The 20,690-nt window shown below is 42.9% G+C and overlaps 1 protein-coding gene across 6 annotated transcripts in view; it reads right to left on the bottom strand.

Annotated features, from left to right (window-relative positions):
• The window catches only part of LOC138760821 (ribosome-binding protein 1-like), a 115,561-nt gene extending 95,240 nt beyond the window's left edge, over window positions 1-20,321 (bottom strand). For 3 of the 6 annotated variants that reach the window (XM_069931992.1, XM_069931988.1, XM_069931991.1), the window contains exon 1: window positions 20,105-20,320. The gene's annotated coding sequence lies outside the window, so the exon portion shown is untranslated. Of the gene's footprint in view, window positions 1-4,717; window positions 4,851-5,919; window positions 5,958-20,104 lie in introns of all 6 variants that reach the window. The other 3 variants (XM_069931989.1, XM_069931990.1, XM_069931993.1) reach the window with 3 other exon arrangements.
• Between the last annotated feature and the right edge of the window lie 369 nt (window positions 20,322-20,690).

A 20,690-nucleotide genomic window follows, 5' to 3' on the forward strand; every position in this document is an offset into this window, starting at 1 on the left:
TTTCTCATATTTGCTGACATGTTGTTTTATTGTTAATGCACATTTTATGTGGCAATGCAGTTACAGGTTTAATACAGGAGGACGCTCCTCACATACATCAGTTGTCCTATATCATAACATATGAGCAACAGAATAAATTCTGTCAACAGCACTCAAAGTGCTAGACAGACTGGAAACGTAACTGCTTAACATTTGGTGATCAGAGATACTGACACCATGTCACATGGCTAATGTTTACAAAGATAACATTATAATGAAAACAGATAATACAATACAGTTAGTCTTCATGAAGGGGTCCATTGCTTCAACTTCTTTCTTTCTGATACTCGCCCCATCAAGTTCCTCCTATAGATTATTTTTTTGCTCCAGATTCTACCATCTATAATCTCCAGATTTATTGTCAGAGTGCATGCAAGACATCACATACAACCCTGAGATTCCTTTTCCTATAGGCCAAGCAGAATTTCCACTTATCAGTAACTGTAGACTGTCCTCAAGAAAATAGATAAGTATGTAAAAGAGAGAAATGTCATAAAGAAAGAAATATAAAAAACTGACTGTGCAATACAGAAAAAAAGAGAAATGTTCAGTAATAAATAACATGCAAAATAAGAGTCTTTAAATGAATCTCTAATCGAGTTTGTTGTTTGGGAGTCTGATGGTGGGGAGGTAGCAACTGTTCCTGAACCTGATGGTACAAGTCTTATGACACCTATACCTCCTTCCTGATGGCAGCAGAGAGACGAGTAGTGTGGTGCAGTTCCTCTCCAATGGCAGTGTTCCCTGTAGATGGTGGGGAGAGTTTTGCCTGTGATGTACTAGACTGTGTCCATTACCTTTTGCAGGGGTTTCTGCTCAGAGGTATTGATGCCCCATATTAGGCCATATGTAGCCATTCAGCACACCTTCCACTAGGCATCTGTGGAATCCGCCAAGGTTTCTGATGTCATACTGCACATCCATAATTTCCTGAGGAAGTAGAGGCCCTAATGTGCTTTCTTCACGATCACATTTGTATGTTGGGGCCATGAAAGGTTCTCCGAAACAGTGACTCCCAGGAATTTAAATGTGCTCACCCTTTCCACCTCTGATCTCCCAACAATCACTGGATCCTACACCTCTGGTTTTCCCTACCTAAAGTCAGCTTCTTGGTTTTGGTGACAATGAGTGCAAGGTTGGTGCACCATTCAACCAAATTATCAATCTCCCTCCTGCATGCTGACTCATTGCCCATTTTTTAATAGAACCCACTAGCATGGTATTGTCAGCAAATTTGTAGATGGTGTTATTGTCATACCAAGCCACACAGTCATAGGTGTAAAGTGAGTAGAGCAGGGGCTAAGAACTCAGCCCCAGTGGTGCTCTGGTGCTTATGGAGATTGAGGAGGAGATGTTCTTGCCAATATGCATGGATTGTGGACTGGAGATGAGAAAACCAGGATCCAATTACACAGTGGGGTGTTGAGGCTCAGGGCTTGGAGTTTGCGGATTAATTTTGAGGGGGATGATGGTGTTGAATGGCAAACTAGAGACAAAATATATCATCCTGATGTCTGTCTTTGCTACCTAGGTACTGCAGGACATTGTGTAGTCAGTGGGATAGAAACTGCCATAGGCCTGTTGCTACGATTGGTGAACTGGAATGGTTCCATGTCACCACTCAGACAGGAGCAGATATGCTTCATCACCAGCCTCTCAAAACTCTTCATTATTGTGGATGCAAGTCCCACTGGTCAATAGACATTGAGCCAAGTTACCAGACTCTTCTTGAGCGCAGGTACGATTCACCAAGGAAATGGCTTTTTATAGGTCATACCTGCTCCTGCCATACTGATCTGGATCTCCAGACTAAATGTCTGTGATCTGGCTCTCAGCAGGTTCTGGATTTCATTGTTGATCCAGGGCATCTAGTTGAGGAAAACTCCAAAAGGTTCAGTGGGAACACACTCATCCACTGTTGCTTTGATAAAGTCCATAGCAGCCCTGGTGCAATCATTCAGATCTGTAGCTGGGTTCTTGAACACTGCCCAATCCACTGACTTGAGGCAATCCTGCGACCGTTCTTCAGCCTCCTGTGCCCACTGTCTTGATCATTAGAGCCTCTATTTTTAAACCCTGTCTATATGCAGGCAGAAGGGGCAGAGCCAGGTGATCAGACTTGACAAAATGCAGTCTACGAAAAGAATGGTTGCCCTTCTTTATCTTGGTGTAGCAGGGAGCAAGTATGCTGGGACCTCTGGGACAGTAGGTTACATGCTGGTGATAGTTGAGCAGGGTTTTCTTAAGATGGGCATGGTTAACATCACCAAATATATTTGTAGTGCATTGGGGGGGACAGTCTCTTGTCTACTGACATCATGCAATTCTGCAAGTGCCTGTTTGTAATTGGCATCAGGAGGGAATATAAACTCTGTTGAGTATCACTGAAGAGAATTCTTGAGGTAGATAGAGGGTCTTCATTTAATCGAGATTTGCTCTAAGATAGTGGAACAGGAAGTTGGCATGACCCCAATATTCATGCACCACCCAGTATTAACTAAAAGGCACACATTGCCCCTCTCTTCGCTAGAATCTGAGTTCCGATCCAGTCTGTGAAATGTGAAACCCTCTGGTCAGATCACCGTGTTCGGTGTCTACATTGTGTCAGTGCAGCAAACAACTGAGATTTGTCTCACCAGTCTCTGATAAAGCAGCCATGCTTGCCCTGAGGTCATCAATTTTATTCTCCAATGATTGAGCATTTGCTAGTAGCATGGCAAATTCCACCCATGTTGTGGTAAGAATGTCAGCCCCAGATTTCTTTCTCTATTACATGGAATGTACTGCAAGATTGTACTTGTCCTACATCTCTGCTGTTCTTTATATGCTTCAAAAACCTCTATCTATTCCATCAACACATATCTCTAGCTTTACCCTTCTTGCCTTGCTGAGCCAAATTCAATTACTTATGTGCAGAGCTTCAGACTTTACCACCATTTGGGTAAAAGGGGTATTCATAAATTACTGGTCACTAATATGAGGAAGGCCAACATTTATTGCCTTACCAACTTGTCCTCCAGAACGTGGTGGGGAGCTGCTTGCATGAATCATTGCAGACCTTCTGCTGAAGCCAATCCCATGGGGTTACTGGGCCAAGTTCCAAGATTTCCACTCAGCGACAAGGGGGTGGCAATACATTTTCAAGTCAGGATGGTGAACGACTTGAAGGGGAACCTGCAGATGGTGGTGTTCCTTGGGCCCTCTGCCTCCAGGCATAAGGCCCATGGGCTTTGGAGGTGTTGTCTAAAAGGGTCTGGGCAACCAACGTGCACTGATGGTGAAGGGTGAGCAGTAGGGGGCGGGGGGTATAGAAGCAACCAAGCAGATTGCTTTGTTTTGGAAGGCACCGAGCTTCATGTGAATTGTTGGGAGTTGTATACATGCAGTAAAGTGGAGAACATCCATTATATTCCTTCTCTGTACCTTGTGGATGGTGGAAGGGCTTTGGGTTAGGAGATGAGAGTTTATTATCTTACACACAAGGACGATGCACAGATGCAATGAAATTTCTGTTTGCTGAAGATACAGAACAAACAAGAAATACAAATTAAATACAATACTCCACAAGTGGAATAAAACTAATTTGCAAATAGTGCTGCCATATATTGGTGACGCACTTCTAGCAGCTGAGCAGGATATGAGGCACAACTTATAGCCATGTATCAGTCTCTGATCTGCTCTCGTGCCATGGTACACGTGTTTGGACCAGTTGAGTTTCTGATCAATGGTGAAACCGTTCCTTCCGCCCCCTCCCCCCCCCCACCCCCCACCCCCTCACAAGATTGTCAATGGTTGAGGACTTGGCCGTGGTTATAGGATTGAATGTCATGGGGTAGGTGAACATCATGGAAACTGGTCTTTGGTGGGGATCCTCAGCTCCTTAACATTCTTGACCTTTCCAACCCTTCATTTCCCCCTCGTCCCAACACAGGTCTGAGCAACCAGAGGGCCTGGACATAATTACATCTCTCAGCCACCTGTCAGTGCTCCTTCACCACACATCAGTGCACATTCCAATGGATATGGTGTTCAAACCCACACCTTCCCATGTCAAATATTCCAACGATTTCCAGCAAGGGGTTTAAAGTAAATGCTAAGCTTGCAAGTTGCTGTAAAAAAATCCAACTGGGTGCCCAGTGATCCTGAGTGACCTCAGGTCGACTACAAATTTATTGTTGGACTATACCTGGTAGAGTGAGAAGGGCTCTTCAATTTAACAGGTAAACTCCAACATTCATACAGCCATACAAAGTAGAGGAGCAAGAGCACAAATGTAGACAGTTAAAAAGATCAATTAGTACATAGCAAGGGCAACACAATAACACTGTTTTGGGGTTCACTCAGGAACCTGATGACTTCGGAGAAGAAACACTTTAACTGGTATGTAATTTCACACTTTGGAACCTCTCCATGATGGGAGGATTGGTCCTTCAGTACATTGGTTGCCTTTCCTAGGTAATGGGGGATGGGATGGATGAAGGGAGAGGGAGGTTTGTGCGATTTTAAAAAAAAATTTAGACATGTAGCACAGTAACAGGCTCTTTCAGCTCATGAGCCCGTGCAGCCCAATTTACACCCAATTGACGTCCAACCCCCAGAACATTTTGAAGGGTGGGAGGAAACCAGCGTCCCCAGGAAAAACTAACACAGACATGGGGAGAACATACAAACTCCTTACAGACAGCGTGGGATTCGAATCCAAGTCCCGATCACTGGCGTTGTAACAGCATTGTGTTAACTGCTACATCAACCATGCCGATGTTGTGAGCTGCATTCAGGGCAGATATGGAGATAATCCCTCTTGTAAGAATCTAGAAAAATGGGTTTCAAAGTAAGGGGTCATCCATTTAAGATAGTGACAAGCTATCTTGGTTCATCTTTGAAGGTCACATCTTCCTTAAAAGGATGTGGAAATAGAGTTTTTGAATTTGTCAGAGGTAGATGGATTCATGCTGAACAAGGGGAAAAGATTTGAGGCTTCAATCAGATCAGCTTAGTTGGGTGATGCAGCAACCTCAAGAGCCTACTCTTGCTCTTAATCAGTACGTTTGTCCTGAACCTTAAGAAAACTTCAGTTCCACAAAAACAAAAGAAAGAGGAGCAGGAGTCAGCCACTAAGGCCTGCCAAGCCTGCTCCGTTATTTGTAAGATCAGGGCTGATCCGGATGTGGGCTATCCACCTACCTGCCTTTTCCTCACAACCCCTAAATCCCCTTCTGTGCAAAAATCTGTGCCTTAAATACATTTAATGGGGCAGACTCACTGCTTTCTTGGAAAATAATTCCTCAGCTTCATTAATCTTTGAAGACAGCTGTACTTCCTCATCTTCATCTTATCTACTCCCCTGAATCTTAATTCTAGTCTCAACTACCACTGTACTAATTTTCCAACATTGTACTCAATCTACCAGACCCTTTCCCATTCCTCAGCCTGTCTGATCCGAGTAGGTTAACTCTCAACTCTCCTCAAGCAAATGATCAAGTCACACCGTACTCATTAGGTTGCTGGACTGCAATGAGTACCATTGCCATCACAGACCAACTAAGCACAAGTAATATGCATCCTAGCTTTTTCTGAAGCCTTGGGAGTTTAAAAACAATTTCAGGGCAGTACACTATTAAAAATTGCAAAATTTTCCCTTTCTCTATAAACTTCGAGACAAGTTTATACACATCACAAAAGTGGAGATTGCACAACATCAGTTTTAAATTGATTTAAAACACTGGAATTCTGGACAAGGTACCTACAGTTTCTGATTACTTTAACTTCAGCCAATGAATGAGCTGCTCTAATACAGCAGGAATTGCTAAAATTAACAACTAAAGGTCTTTGTATATTTACCAGTTACCTCATCAAAATGCAAATCCAGAAGCTTCTTACCTGAAAGATTCCAAATTGGTTGAAGTTACAGAAATAACCTGCAAAAGTTAAGCAAGTAGATAAAGAGCAAGTGTGTCCTGGGATGATTTCATACAATCGTTGTACAGCCTCAGATTAACATTTATAAAGGTCAGCAAAGTAGGTGCACATTAATTTTGTAGGCTCGGGAAACCAGAGACTAATGACCTGCAGTAACACCCTCCCATTAATTGTTCCCACGCTTATTGCTTCTATTCTTCCACTCTGTATTTCTCTCGGAAAGACTAGCTGCTGGAAGAACTCAGCAGGTCAGGCAGCATCTGTGAACAGTTGATATGCGGCATGGTTCACACAATGCTGTTACAGTGTTAGCGACCAGGGTTTGAGTCCAGCGCTGTCTGTAAGGAGTTGGTAATTCTACTGTGTCTGTGTGGGTTTCTACCAAGTGCTCCAGTTTCCTCCCACCCTCCAAAATGTATTGGGGGCTGTAGGTCAATTGGGTGTAATTGGACGACATGGGTTTGTGGGCTAAAAAGGCCTGTTACCGTGCTGTACGTCTAATTTTTAAAATCCACAGATGGACTTCTTACTGGATACAGTTGTATCATTAATGTTGTCAATTTAAATAATTTGTTCTGATTTTATCAGTGACTTACACATTGGTACGCTGAACCAGTGAATACTCTTGTCATTATTCTCAAATGGCTGCCCATACTCTGCTTGCATTGAACTTGAGATCTTGCATAAGCACCCACTAATTGCAGAGTTTACAGTGAAAGGAAACTCCTCCTTCATTACTTCACATTGGGATGGGATTGCAAACCACAGCTCCCTCTACTTCCCCAGCTGGACAGAAATGACACTGTCTGATTGTAAGGCACTCAGATTCCAGGCCAAAGCTTTCCCTTCAGTCTACACCACTAAAAATCAAAGGGCATAATCCCACTGGTGTTTGTAGTAGCCATCTGTGGCGCAATTGACTGCTGTAGTACAACTTGCAACTACACTTCCAAACGTTGCATAGCATTTTGAGGCTTCTGGGCGACAAATTATAATACAAATGCAAGCCCTTTTATCTACATCAACAGTGATTTGTCAGAGACCAAGCTGGTGATGGCCCCTTGCTTACAATACGTTAAATAGAGAGGTGTGGTCACACATGAAGCTTGCTGGATTTATTATTGGTAGCATAATGTGTTTAGTTCTTGCTTGGTCAGGGGTGCTGGTGAAAAACATCCCTCCTCTCTCTCTCTCTCACACACACACACACACACACACACACACACACACACACACACACACACACACACACACACACACACACACACACACACACACACACACACACACACACACACACACACACACACACACACACACACACACACACAGTTCAGACGTCCACTGATGCACCCCCACAGTCGGGCTTTATTTGCTAGGAAGTGCTTTGGGAAATCCTGGGATTGTGCAATGCCTGGTGCAAATCCAAACCTTTTTCAACCCCTTCTGCTGTTAACTAACCACCTTTATGCCTAGAAGCATAAACAACTTTAGGCCAGACCTCTTTTCCAGTTACTAGACACTGTTCCACATGTTAAGATGTTTCCAATTTAAATTAAACTAGAGAAACACTATCAGAATCAAAATTTATTGACGTGAACGAGTCATAAAATTGGTTGTTTTGCAGCATCACAGTCCAAATATTTGTATAAACCAACTTACAAAAAAATAAATAAAAATAGTGCACGAAAAATCAAAGTGAAGCAATGTCTTTGGTTCATTGATCATTCAGGAATCTGATGGCAGTGGGAAAGAAGCTGTCCTTGTGCCACTGAGTGCATGACTTTAGGCTCCTGTACTTTTTTCTCGATGGTAGCAGAGTGAAGAGGGCATGGCCTGGGTGGTGGGGATCCTTAAGTTGAGAGACCGCTTTCTTAAGACACCGCCTCATATAGATGTCCTCAATGGAGTGAAGTCTGGTGCCTGTGATGTTGGAGGACGAGTTAACAACCTTCTGGAGTATTTTCTTGTTCTGGACATTGGCACTTCCATACCAGACTATGACGCAACCAGCCAGAATGTTCTCCAAAGTACCCTTGTAGATATCAAGAGACTTCAGTTACATACCAAATCTCCTCAAACACTCACCAAGTATAGCCGTTGGCGAGCCTTCTTAATGATGCATCAACATGCAGGCTCTAGGACAGATTCTCGGAGATGTTGACACCCAGGAATTTGAAGTTCTTGACTCCCTCTGCTACCATATCCTCAATGAGGACTGGGTGGTGTTCTCCTGATTTTCTCCTGAAGTTCACAATCATTTCCTTGGTTTTTCTAGTATTGATGGAGTGACACCACTCAATGAGCTGATCTATCTTCCTTCTGTACACTTCCTCATTGCCATCGGCAAATTGATAGCACTGGAATTGTGCCTGGCCACAGTGGGCTAAGCACACATCCTTGAGGTGCACCTGTGTTGAGAGTCAGTGATGAGATGTTGTTTCCAATTCATACTGACTGTGGCCTTCCAATGAGGAAGTCAAGGGTCCAGTTGCTGATGGGGTTGCAGAGGCCCAGTGTTTGAAACTTCTTGACCAGCACTGAGGGAATAATAGTGTTGAAGGCTGTTTTAGAGGTGATTCAAGAACTGCAGATGCTGGAATCTTCAGCAAACAATGCAAACCTGCAAGGACTCAGCAGGTCAGGTAATCTCCCCTTCCCATCCTACTCTCAAGAAAAGGATGCCACCAAAATGTTCACTGTCCACTTTCCCAATCCCCGATCTGCTGAGCCTCTCCAGCTTCTCAGTAATTAGTGATAAACCCATCAGCCAAGACCCTCTGACATTGCCATCTACCCTGTTGCATCACCCCCCCCACCCCCACCCCTGAGGTATCTGCAGATCTAAGAGTTGGAGTCCAAACAATCACAGCTATCTCAGCTGACTGAAGTGAGCACTTTGGTTCAATGACAGTAACTCACCAATAGATTATAACATTGAAGTCAAAGTCCAGAGGTGAAAAGAGCCTGTCTGGACTAGTTCAGCACAGAAGTAAATAGGTGGCACAGCATGAACAAATTATTTAACTCTCCACCATTAGTGATACAACTGAACCAGTTACATCTTCCAATCAGATGGCATTAATGTCGACCTCCAATTTCTATTAAAACCTTCCCCAGAGTCCCTCTCTTTCCCTACTCATTTCCTCCAGCTCTCTACCCCGTTTCCTCTTCAATCAGGGAGCTATCCCCTCCCTCCATCACTTCTCAGTATTTTTCTCTTCTCAGGCAGCATGGTTAGTGTAGCAGTTAGCACAACACTGTAACAGCACCCAGTGATTGGGATAAGGGTTCGAATCCCATACTGTCTGTAAGGAGTTCGTACGTTCCTCCAATCTTTGCTTGGATTTTCCCCAGGGGCTCCAGTGTCCTCCCATGGTGTCAAAATGTACTGGGGTTGTAGGTCAATTGGGTGTAATTGGGCAGCACTGGCTCGTGGGCTGAAAGGCCCTGTTACCATGCTGTATGTTTAAATTTACCCTCCCATCAGTCTCCATCCATGACCTCTCACCTGTTAGCTTGTGCTCCACCCGCTGCCACTTCCTCCCTCCACCTGCTTACTTTCAGCTCATACTTTGACGAAGGGCTGAGCACCGAAACGCTCTGCTACTTCCAATAAAAGGTCACACAGTATCTGAATATCTCCAGCACTTTTGTCCATTGCATTCAACCCAGTGTCTGCAGAATTTCTTGTTTCATTCAGTTACTATCACCCAGTTAAATTCACATCATGGGAATGTACACATAACCTTGGCTAATGTGCCAGTGCAGAACTGATGGAGCTCTGAAGGACCAGAGCAGGACATCCTCACTCCAAAGGAGAAGCCTGGCAGAGGACCCTATTGGAAGGAGATCCCAGCGAAGGGCTCGGTGGCCAAAGGATATGCATCAGGCCAAGGCACTAGCCTGTGGGAAACAGACCTTGGGACCAAGATTTATGAGGATTCTGATGTTGATCAGGGCTCCCAAAGTACCTCAGGTGTTAACAGCTTCAGCTCAGAACCAGGGCCAAGAAGAGTGCCTCAGATACCTGGAGCTCAGGTTCACCACTGGAATACGGAGGTTGAGGGGGCACAGGAGGTGACAGCATCAAAGGAAATGGTGGGATCAACGGACACTCATTATCTCTGAATGGGCTCTCCTTTTCCTTTCTTGATGGGGAGTCGGACTAAAGCAGTGGTTCTCAACCTTTTTCTTTCCACTCACATATCACTTTAAGTATTCCTTATGCTATCGGTGCTCTGTAAGGTATTGCTCAAGGTGGCATGTGAGTGAGAAGGAAGGTTGAGAATCACTGCTCTAGATCCAATTGATATAGAAATATTTTGCTTGAGAAAAATTCTCACTGGTCCATTTCCTTTAGAGTTCTGAATTCGTCCAAATAACGAGTCAATTAGGTACGATTAAAATAGTGGTTTTCGAACTTTTTCTTTCCACCCACATATCACTTTTAAGTAATCTCTTACTAATCACAAAGCTCCGATGGTATAGGGAATACTTAAAGTGGTATGTGAGTGGAAAGAAAAAGGCTGAGAACCACTGTGACTAGAGGCACTTCTTTGTGTGTCTTTACAAACAAAATAATATTGTGTGCAGGATAATCAAGAAACCATAACCCAGAGGTGGCATCTTTTCGGCAATTTACTGAAGCAGAGACTTCATCTGGTCCCCTTGAGTGGATGGGAGTTCTTCCTATGATTCACTCAGGAATACACGAGAATGGAATACACCACAATCTCTACATTACAACATTGAAAATTCTTCAAAAAAATTGAATTTTGCCGCAAGGTTCTCTGACCCCCAGTTTGTATTGGCTTCTCTCAAGACTCTTGATCACAAACAGTTTAAGGCATTCTCTTAAAGCAGTTTGTTTCAAAATAAAACGCTGGGCTAGACAATTGCAATCAAACCAGCCATGATCTTATTGAACGGCAAAGCACAACTGAAGAATCAAGTGCTCTCCTCTTGCTCCCAAATTTTATATTAATTTGGAACTCCATTCTGAGAAAAAAAGAGTTGCCTTGCAAGATTAACTAAGGAGAACCCTATCCAAAGTGTACCCACACAAAGCGGCAGGACCAGACAACATACATGGTTGGGTACTGAAAGGCTACGCAGACTAAATGGCAGAGGTCTTCACAGACATCTCACTCCAGCAGTCCATCATTCCAGCAGGGTTCAAGACGGCCTCAATGACCTTTGGCATTGACATCCACCATTATGAAATGCTTTGAGCTCCTGGTGATGGAATGCATCAAAGAGCACCCTCCTAGAGATGCTGAACCCATTTCAATTCACCTATAGAAGAAACTGTTTTTGCCTCATCGCTTCATTTGGTCCTGGCCCACTTTAGAACAATGCCTCATATGTCAGGCTGCTATTCATCAACTTCAGCTCAGCGTTTGATACAATCATTCCCCAGAGGCTGGTGGAGAAGCGATCCTCACTGGGACTCAACCACCCTCTCTGTAATTGGATCCTGGACTTCCTAATGGAATGACCACAGTCCATCTGGGTTGGCAACAGAATATCAAGCACCATCATGCTGAGCACTGGTGCACCTCAGGGCTGTGTGCTCAGCCCACTGCTGTTCGCCAGATCCAGTTCCAACAGTGTCATCAAGTTTGCAGATGAAACAAAAGTCGCACTACAGAGAAGAGATGAAAAATCTCATGAAATGGTGTGGAAGTAACAACTCGCGACTTAAAGAGGACAAGATGAAGGAGATGATTGTGGACTTCAGGAGGACCAGGAAAAACCATCCTCCACTACACTACATCAATTCTGTAGTAGAGTGGAGAGCACCAAGTTCCTTGGAGTTCACTCAATTGGTGACCTATCGTGGACACTCAACATCTCCTCACTTGTCAAGAAAGTGCAAGTGCGACTGCACTTCCTGAGAACAATGAAGCAGGCAAAGCTACCGGCCACCATCATGTCAACCTTCTATAGGGCCTCTATCAATAGCATCCTGGCCAACTGCATCACAGTGTGGTAATCATCCGAGATGCTCATTTAAACAAAACAAAATTTAATTTATTTATTTTTACAGATAAAATACTTGTCCTGTATGTGTATTGTTTGTCTATATTTGTGTTAAGTCTGGTTGTACATCTATATGTTTTGCACTGAGAATGTTGTTTCGTCAGGTTGTACTTGTTCAATCAGATGAATACAATTTTGATTTGAGAATTTTTCAAGTTTAGAAGCTTCAAGATTAGTCCAAGGGTGTTGGTTAAAATGTTCAAAGATGCTAATAGGTTAGACCAGTAGTCAATAAAGTAGTCAATATCAACCCTAGGGGTCAATGGAACTACCCAAGGGGTTGATAAATGCCAGGGGATAAAAAGGGAGTTGTCCAGCATTGGGATTCCATGCCTGGGGGGTTGATGAGGAATCAATTATTCCATGAAGGGGGTCAATGGTCTAAAAAAAAAATTCACCTGATGGCAGCCTGCACTTCATCCTTGGACACTAACATTAGAGGATCATCAGGGAACATAGGAGTGCGCAGTGGTTCTTCCTTGCTGTGGTGCTCAAATCAGGCATAGAAGGCATTGAGTCTATCTGGGAGTGAAGCTTTGCTGTCTTCTACTGCACCGGATTTGCATTTGTTGCAGGTTACGTTATTTAGGCCCTGCTACAGCTGTCAGCTCATCTGGTATCTCCACTTCACCCTGGAGATGGCTTCTCGTAGGTCGTATCTGCTCTTTGTGGAGCATCAAGAAGCCCAGTACTAAGAGGCGCAAACTTTAAATTACTCAAGGATAATTTTAGGATGCGCTGCAACCAATTTGTGGGATTTCCTCCCAAAATCTGTTGCAACTGTGCAAGTCCAATACTCTAAAATAGAGAATGATGAAAATTTGGTTAAACAAGATACAATATTAAGGAGTAAGGAATCATAAGCACAGAGGCTCCCAGTGTAACAAATAATGTGATTTCTAGAAATGCAACTTTATGAAAATTCTCACATTTTTAAAACATATTTAAAGAGAGTAATAATGTTAACTATATTTAGTAATGGCTGGATATAGTACATTTTCTATCAGTTTAATTATGGGTAGTGAAATGAAATGGAAGATTTTAGCAAGTGCACGTAGAGTGATAGGACACGGTTAGATGAAAAAAATGGACATTTCCATTTTACGGAGAAATCAGCTCATGAACAGCTCTTAAGAACAGATCCGTTATGCAACCAAAAGAGTGAACCAGTGCAAGGATCTGAATTGCCTCCTATTATGCCCAATGCTCTCTTGTGCATTTATTTCTGATGGAAGTTGATGCAACAGATATTCAACCAAACCATTAATTTCAAACTGCAAACACTAAACAAGCTAGTAAATGAGAAGTCCGCAAATAGTAGCCCCTCTCGACTGCTGCACCATTCCACAGATCATGGCTCTGTGTCACTTTTCCTTACTAACCCCAATTCCCTAGATTTCCAAAACCTAGCAATTTCTATCCTGCTTGTACTCAGTGACTAGAAAGAGACAATTCTAAATATTCACCAGTTTCTAGCCATTTTCATACCACAGAGGTGACCTTACTTCATCCCGGTGAAACTTCCAGGAATTTGTCCTCCCCGGCAATTTAGGGAGGTCCCACCCCCAACCAATAACTCGTTATGCAAGTTCTCCCCCTGTCTGTTGGTCGCTCTTCCCCCCCCCCCCCACCTGCCTCCCATCGCCTGCAACTCCCACCCTCCCCCAGGCCCCAACCCATTCTTCAGCATGTTGCGAAGACAACACAAAGTGAAATGAATGGCCGACTTAGTTTCCCATAATCCCTCACGCAGCTAGAACCGCTCTGGGAAATACAGGAGGGATTATGGTTAACAAAGATGGTTATTCATCCCTCATTGTGCAACGGGCCGAAGCAGCCCACTGTTCTCTAGTGGTAGGTTTCTTTTAATTTTAACCACCTATGTGACGCAGCAGGCAAGCACTAATGTCATGAGGCTTCCCTGCTTGGCCATTTGGCATTACACACCACAGGGAGAGGGTGGTCTGGGAAAATTTCTTGGGGCCACAGCCCTACCTTTGAGGAAGGGCCATGGACCTGTTCAAAATTCCCAGGCCAACCTTTTCACACCACAGACTCACAGGAGGGTTCCTGGGAAAATTTCTGGGAAATCTACATTTTACAATGCAGTGTGAAAAGGCCCTCTGAGTGAAGACATTTCTTCTCACTTCCATCCAAATGAACAACTCATTACTGTTGAGATGGTGACCCCTGGTTTCTAAATACCCAGCCATGATTGCAATTAGCTTTTAATTTAAAATCTACTATATTAAGTTGCAGACACCATTGCTGTGGTTTAGCAAACGGGCATAAAGTAACTTTGAAATTTATTTGGTCAAACAAGCTGATAGCGGAGTTGCACAATTTGGCTTCCAGCCAACTGCAACCACTTTTAAACTGACGTGGGGAAGTGTAGATAGACCTGCAATATTTGTCCCAGTCTGTTAATGATACAGAAGCATTATCAGAGTTTTGGACAACCTTTCCGTATACAGTACCTGCTGCAGAGTTCACAGGCATCCAGGCTGTAGTGTCGAAGTAGTGCCACACTGCTGGAGGATGAACCAGTAGTCCTCAGCATAACCCCCCCACCCCCTGTCCCCAACTCTGCCCGCAAATTATAGGCACAACACTACTGAACAGAGGATTTCCACCTAGTGTCTCAGCATCAACTTTTCAAACCACATCATCATATCGCCCTTTATGGAAGTTTGCTGTGTTTCCATGCACGACATCAGTACTGAATTACAAAAATACTTCTTGTCTGAAATTTCAATTCAAAGTCCAAAGAACCCAAATTACTTCATTCAAATCCAAGTATTCAAAGTTCAGATTTATTGTCAGAGTACATACATCACATCACGTACAACCCCGAGATTCCCTTTTTCCTGCGAACCAGGCAGAATTTCTACTTATTAGTAGTGCAAAACAAAACAGTGCTCAAGTATAGGTATGTGAACAATGGAGAGGAATGTTAACAAAGAAAGAAATACAAACAAATTGACTGCAATACAGAAAATAATAAATAATGTACAAAGTAAGAGTCCTTAAACAAGTCTATGATTTAATTTGCTGTTGAGGAGTCTGATGGTGGAAGGGTAACAACTGTTCCTAAACCTGGTGGTGCAAGTCCTGTGGCACCTATACCTCTTTCCTGATGGCAACAGCAAGAACAGAGCATGTCCTAGGTAGTGAGGATCACTGATGATTGCTGCTGCTCTCTGATGTCAGTATTCCATATACATTTCCACAATGGTGGAGAGAGCTTTTCATATGATGTACTACCATTTGCAGGGCTTTCCACTCAAGTCACCTTTATTTATCGTTCATCCCTTGCTGACACAATAAATATAGCTTTTCTCTAGGATATTTACATAAATACAAGTTAAACACTTTAAAATATTAAGACATACAGTAAAAGTATGTGTTCTGGGAATTCAGAAGCAAGTTGGCTTTGGGGGGGAAAAAAAACTGTTCTGGACACAGAGCCCACGTGCTACAGTACCTCCTACCAGATGGCAGAAGGGAGAACAGTTTACATGAGGGGTGTGTGGAGTCTTTCACAATGTCTATTGCCTTTCACCTGCATTGAGTGTTGTAGGTGTCCTTCATGGTAGGATGAGAGTCCCCAACGATCTTTTCCGCTGACTTCATTATCCTCTTCAGGAGTCTTGCAGTCCAAGTTGGAACAGCTTCCAAACCAGGCGGTGATGCAGATGCACAGGATGCCCTCAATACATCCTCTATAGAATGTAGTGAGGGTGGGAGATGAACTTTCCTCAGCCTTTGCAGGAAGTAGAGGAGGTTCGGAGATTTCTTGACTATGGAGCTGGTGTTAAGGGACCAGGTGAGATTCTCAGCCAAGTGCACTCCAAGGAATTTATACTCTTGATGACCTCAGTGGTCGAGTCATCAATGATCAGTGAAGCATGGTTCCCCCGGGGCCCTCCTGAAGTTGACAACCATCTCTTTTGTTTTCTTAACATTCAGATACAGGTTGTTGGCTCTGCACCAGTCTGTTAGTGCCTGCACCTCATCTCTGTACACTGACTCCTCATTCTGACTAACAAGGCCCACCATGCTCGTGCCTTCATTGAACTTGGTGATGTGGTTCAAGCTGTGTTTTGCTGCACAATCATGGGTCAGCAGAGTGAACAGCAGTGGACTCCGCAAGCAGCCCTGGGTCGGGCGCGTCACCGATATGAAGTCGAGAATCCAAATGCAGAAGGAGGGCTTTAGATCCAGCAGGCCCAACTTCCTTATCAGGTACTGAGGTGAGATAGTGTTGAATGCTGAACTAAAGTCAATAAACAGCATTCAAACATATGAGTCCTTGTTTTCCACGTGGGTGAAGGCTAGATGGAGGGCTTTGATGCCACCATTCAGGTTGTGATGCAGCCAGACGGCACACTTTCCTCTACACACCTAGAGAAGTATGCCAAGATTTCCAATGTCATACCAAACTTCTGCAAACTCCTGAGGAAGTTACAGCCCTGATGTGTTTTCTTCATGATGATGTTCATGGTTTGGGTCCAGTAAAGGTCCTCTGGGATAGTGACACCCAGGAATTTAAATTTGCTCACCCTCTCCTGCTCTGATTCCACAACGATCACTGGATTGTACACCTCTAGTTTTCCCTTCCTAAAGTCCTCAATCAGCTCCTTGATTTTGGTGGGATTGAGTGTGAGGTTGTTGTTCGTACACCATTCAGTGAAGTTTTCCATGTGAAGCAGAGAACTTACTTTTCAAGTTCCAAAGACATTTTGCAAGTTCTACAAAATCTGTCTGGAGATTTGACTGCCACACAGATTTGTTATTTTGTAATGCAAGCAGAATTCCCAGAGGAATGCTCCAGTCTGGAAAATACAGCAGTGGTTTCACAGAGCTTTTGCAAGAAGGCCCTTTCCTCCACTCCACGGCACGGGGAGCAGTTTAGGCTTTGACTATCAAGCAGTTGCCAGCTAAACTATACTCTGACCACAGGGCTACCAGTTGCAGTAACTCCACCCAGTCACCTATCTCACTCCTCTGTCCCCACTGCATTGACTCTAGGTTTCTTTTCAGTGCAGGTTTAGAATGAGATTGGGGGAAGGGAAGAGAAAATATTTTCTTTCTTCACAACAGCAACTTCATTTCAAAAATATCTGATGGCCTGAAAAATGGCCTGGAAATGCCAGAAAGGGGTTCTTTATAAACTTTAATGAACAAGGGGACAGATTTAATTTTTGAACTACGTTATTCAGCACAAGATCATAGAAACATAGAAATTAGGTGCAGGAGTAGGCCATTTGGCCCTTCAAGCCTACACCACCATTCAATATGAAATAGCATGAATCTGAACCAGGAAGGAGAAAATCTTAACTGCCATTTTCTAAAGTAGCCAAGATGAGGGAGGAGTTATTCTCAGTCTCGTCTGTCTGTTATCAAACAGGATATAGTGGCACAGCAATTGGTGCAGTTTTCTCACAGCTTCAGTGACTGAGGTTCAATCTCAACCTCTGGTGCTCTGTGTGGAGTTTGCAAACTCTTGTAGTCTTTACCCGTGTTGTATGTCTAAATTTTACATTTTTTTAAAAATTAATTAAATTTTAAAAATGGCCTCAAAGGCACAAGCCGGCAGCATAGACAAGAATGTTAGGGAACTAAAGTGAGTTAAGTGTAACTGAATGGTTGAAGATCAGCACAGGTTCAGAGCTGAAGGGCGTGATTCCATGCTAATACTTGTGAGAATAGACGAGAATACTCTCCAGTAACTCAACCAGGAAGCACATTCTGAGTTAAATGCTGATATAGCTTTCTTTTTAAAATATTTTTATTTATTTTAATAAAGAACTTATACAAACAAAAAGGGTACAATTCAATAGGATACTATGGACAGTTACATAAACTAAATAAGATATTCTGTATCATCACGAACATACATAAATTGCAAATATCCATAATTCATAAATAGTATATATCCTTTTTTGGGGGGAAATAAACTAATAATATTTTTAAAAAGAAAATAGTAGAGGACACAAGTCAGACAATTTAATTACATTGGAGTAAAATGATAAAGAAAGATAGTGAGTCATAAATGACCCCCATAACTTCTGGAATCTTATATCTGAACTATTAATTGAAAAACAAATCTTTTCCATGTTCAAACAAGACATGATGTCACACAAATACTGATCATGAGTAGGTGGGGCAACATCCTCCCTTTTAAGTAAAATCGCACACCTCACTAAAAGAGAGGCAAAAGGAATAGCACAACTCTGAACCAGAGATAAAGAAGAATCGTTCACTCCCATTGTGCCAAAGAGGGCTAACAAAGGATTCGGTGAAAATTTTTGATAAATTGTGGAAAACCTCTCTCCGGTTTTTTTTAAGACTAGGATGTCCAGAACATATGAATTAATGACTCTCCTCCACTCTTACACCTGTCACATCAGGGAGTCATATCAGAATAAAACAAGACAATTTAGCCTATGTGCTCCATGTACTACTTTGAATTGTAATAGACAAAGAGCTATTATCCAACAAGAATTGTGTCCCAATCCACATCTGACAGTCAAATTTAAATCCTGTTCCCAAGCATTTTTGATTTTAACTTGCAAAATTTCTCATAAATAATTAGATCTTTACAAGAAAGAATGAAGCTAAAAAAACTCATCTACAACATTTGATTCAGATTCTCTTGGGAAAATTAGAGACACAATTCAAGAAAATGCCAGACTTGCAAGTATCCAAAGAATTGAAATTTGAGCAAGTTAAATTTAGCAGTAATCTGTTCAAATTATGCAAAATATCCATCAATAAACATATCTTTAAAGCTTCAAATACCCACCCTCCCCCTCTTTTTCCCCCTCCCTTCCTTCATCCGTCAGATCCTGGTGACACTGTATTAAGTAATATGAGGCAGTTCATGAGTGGTCAGATTTCAGTGCCAGATCCTCCGTATTTCACAGGGCCAACGTGTACACACATTCCTCAATCTGCCCCTCGCAAACCGTTAGCTGCTGAAAATAATCTCTGCTCAATCTGCCCTTTTTTAAAAAAGAATAAGGAGATCATTTAGCAAAATCCAAATGCATAGTGCAAGGGAAGGGGAATAACAAAAATACTTTTTAAACGAGGCAACAGAAATAAAATACTATTTTCAATAGGTTATTTTTAGGAATGTCAGACAGATGTATGCTTTTAGACTCCATGTTCAGCCTCAATCCCTCTACATTTTCTAGATGGATAACCATTTTTATTACAGTGAAAAGCTCTGGCCAATGCAATCTCTCAACTTTTGACAGATTTTCTCAAAAGAGATCTTTGTCAGTAAAAGTTGCTTGCGTTTTCAAACCTCTTCCCCATCACCCCAATATTCTCCTCTAGATATTTAACTATATTACTAAATATTTATGCCAGCCTAAAAATAAATTGAAACTGAAATTTTCAATCGTGCTTCATAGCATTTCTCTGTAATACATATGCAGAACGTCACATTGCACAAGTACCTTTTTGCAACGTAAACACTAACTAATGGCCTGAATGGAAGAAAAGTCCTGTATCAAAATCACAACTTCAAAGGGTAAGTTTTACTTGTTCTGAAAAGTCTCGTTTTAAATTCTTCAATATAAAGAACTGCAATACAAATCCTCACAAACATGTTTGTTTATTTTGTATTAATAAAAGAATCAAAGCCCCGTTTTGACAAATAATCAGCTCAATTTAAAAAAAATCTGCCCAGAATTTCCCACCACTACAAAAAAAACAGTTACTTAAAACTGCCTCACAGTTAATCCAATCATCTGACAAGTCTCCCCCTTACCAACACATTTAAGCCAAGTTTCCCCCCCCCCCCATAAAAATAAAGACTTTTTCATTTTAAATTTCCCCTCCCAACACTCAGGCACACTTTACTCTGCCTACCTTTCCTCGAGTTGAACACGTATGCATCGTATTTTACTTGAACGAAAGGGGGGGGGGGGGTGTCATAATCATAATGAATACAGCCAGTAACAAGGCAATAGGTGTGAAGAGAGAGGTGGTTGGGGGGGGGGGGCAACAGTGCCCCATGGAAGCTAAACGCTCTAACCCCGTGGTGAGGGCACAATGCCCTGCATTATTCTCAATGGAGCCTCCTTACCTCAAACGTGAGCCAAAGCTTGGATCTCCCTCTGCCTCTCTCGGGGGAGTTAAATGCAACTGTTGTGCAGCACAGACCGTGCAACAAATGCTTTCCTAGTTGGTGTCCTTCTTGCCCCTTTCCTCTTCCAGCTGTTCGCCCTCCCCGCCGATGCACAGAACGAAGTGAGCCCCTACGCCTTGGAGTCGTGGCACTTCTCTCCCCAACGCTGGCAGCCGGCCGATTGTAGCCCAACCCGCCGATCCATCGCCATCTACTATTGGTCCTACCGGGCCCTGAAATGAAGTCTTGGCCAATAGAAGGCCAGAAGGAGGCAATGTGTCTCTTTGCATCATGGGAGATGTAGTTTCCGGTCGTCCAGCTCCAGGAATGGAACGCAGCCCGGATTCACTCGCGCGCCGCACGCTGCTATACTACATTTCCCAGCTCGGAGCTTGGAACCTCTCCAGCAGCAGGCAAAAAAGGGGCAAATAACAACCGATACCAAGGATCTTACGTGTCATGTTCAGCCTTTAACTATTCTGGTATTGATATATTCTGTCCAAAATGAATAGGCAAAATTCAGAGCCAGACTTTGAAACTGTCA

Source organism: Narcine bancroftii, chromosome 4 (assembly GCF_036971445.1).
Source record: "Narcine bancroftii isolate sNarBan1 chromosome 4, sNarBan1.hap1, whole genome shotgun sequence".
NCBI lineage: Eukaryota > Metazoa > Chordata > Chondrichthyes > Torpediniformes > Narcinidae > Narcine > Narcine bancroftii.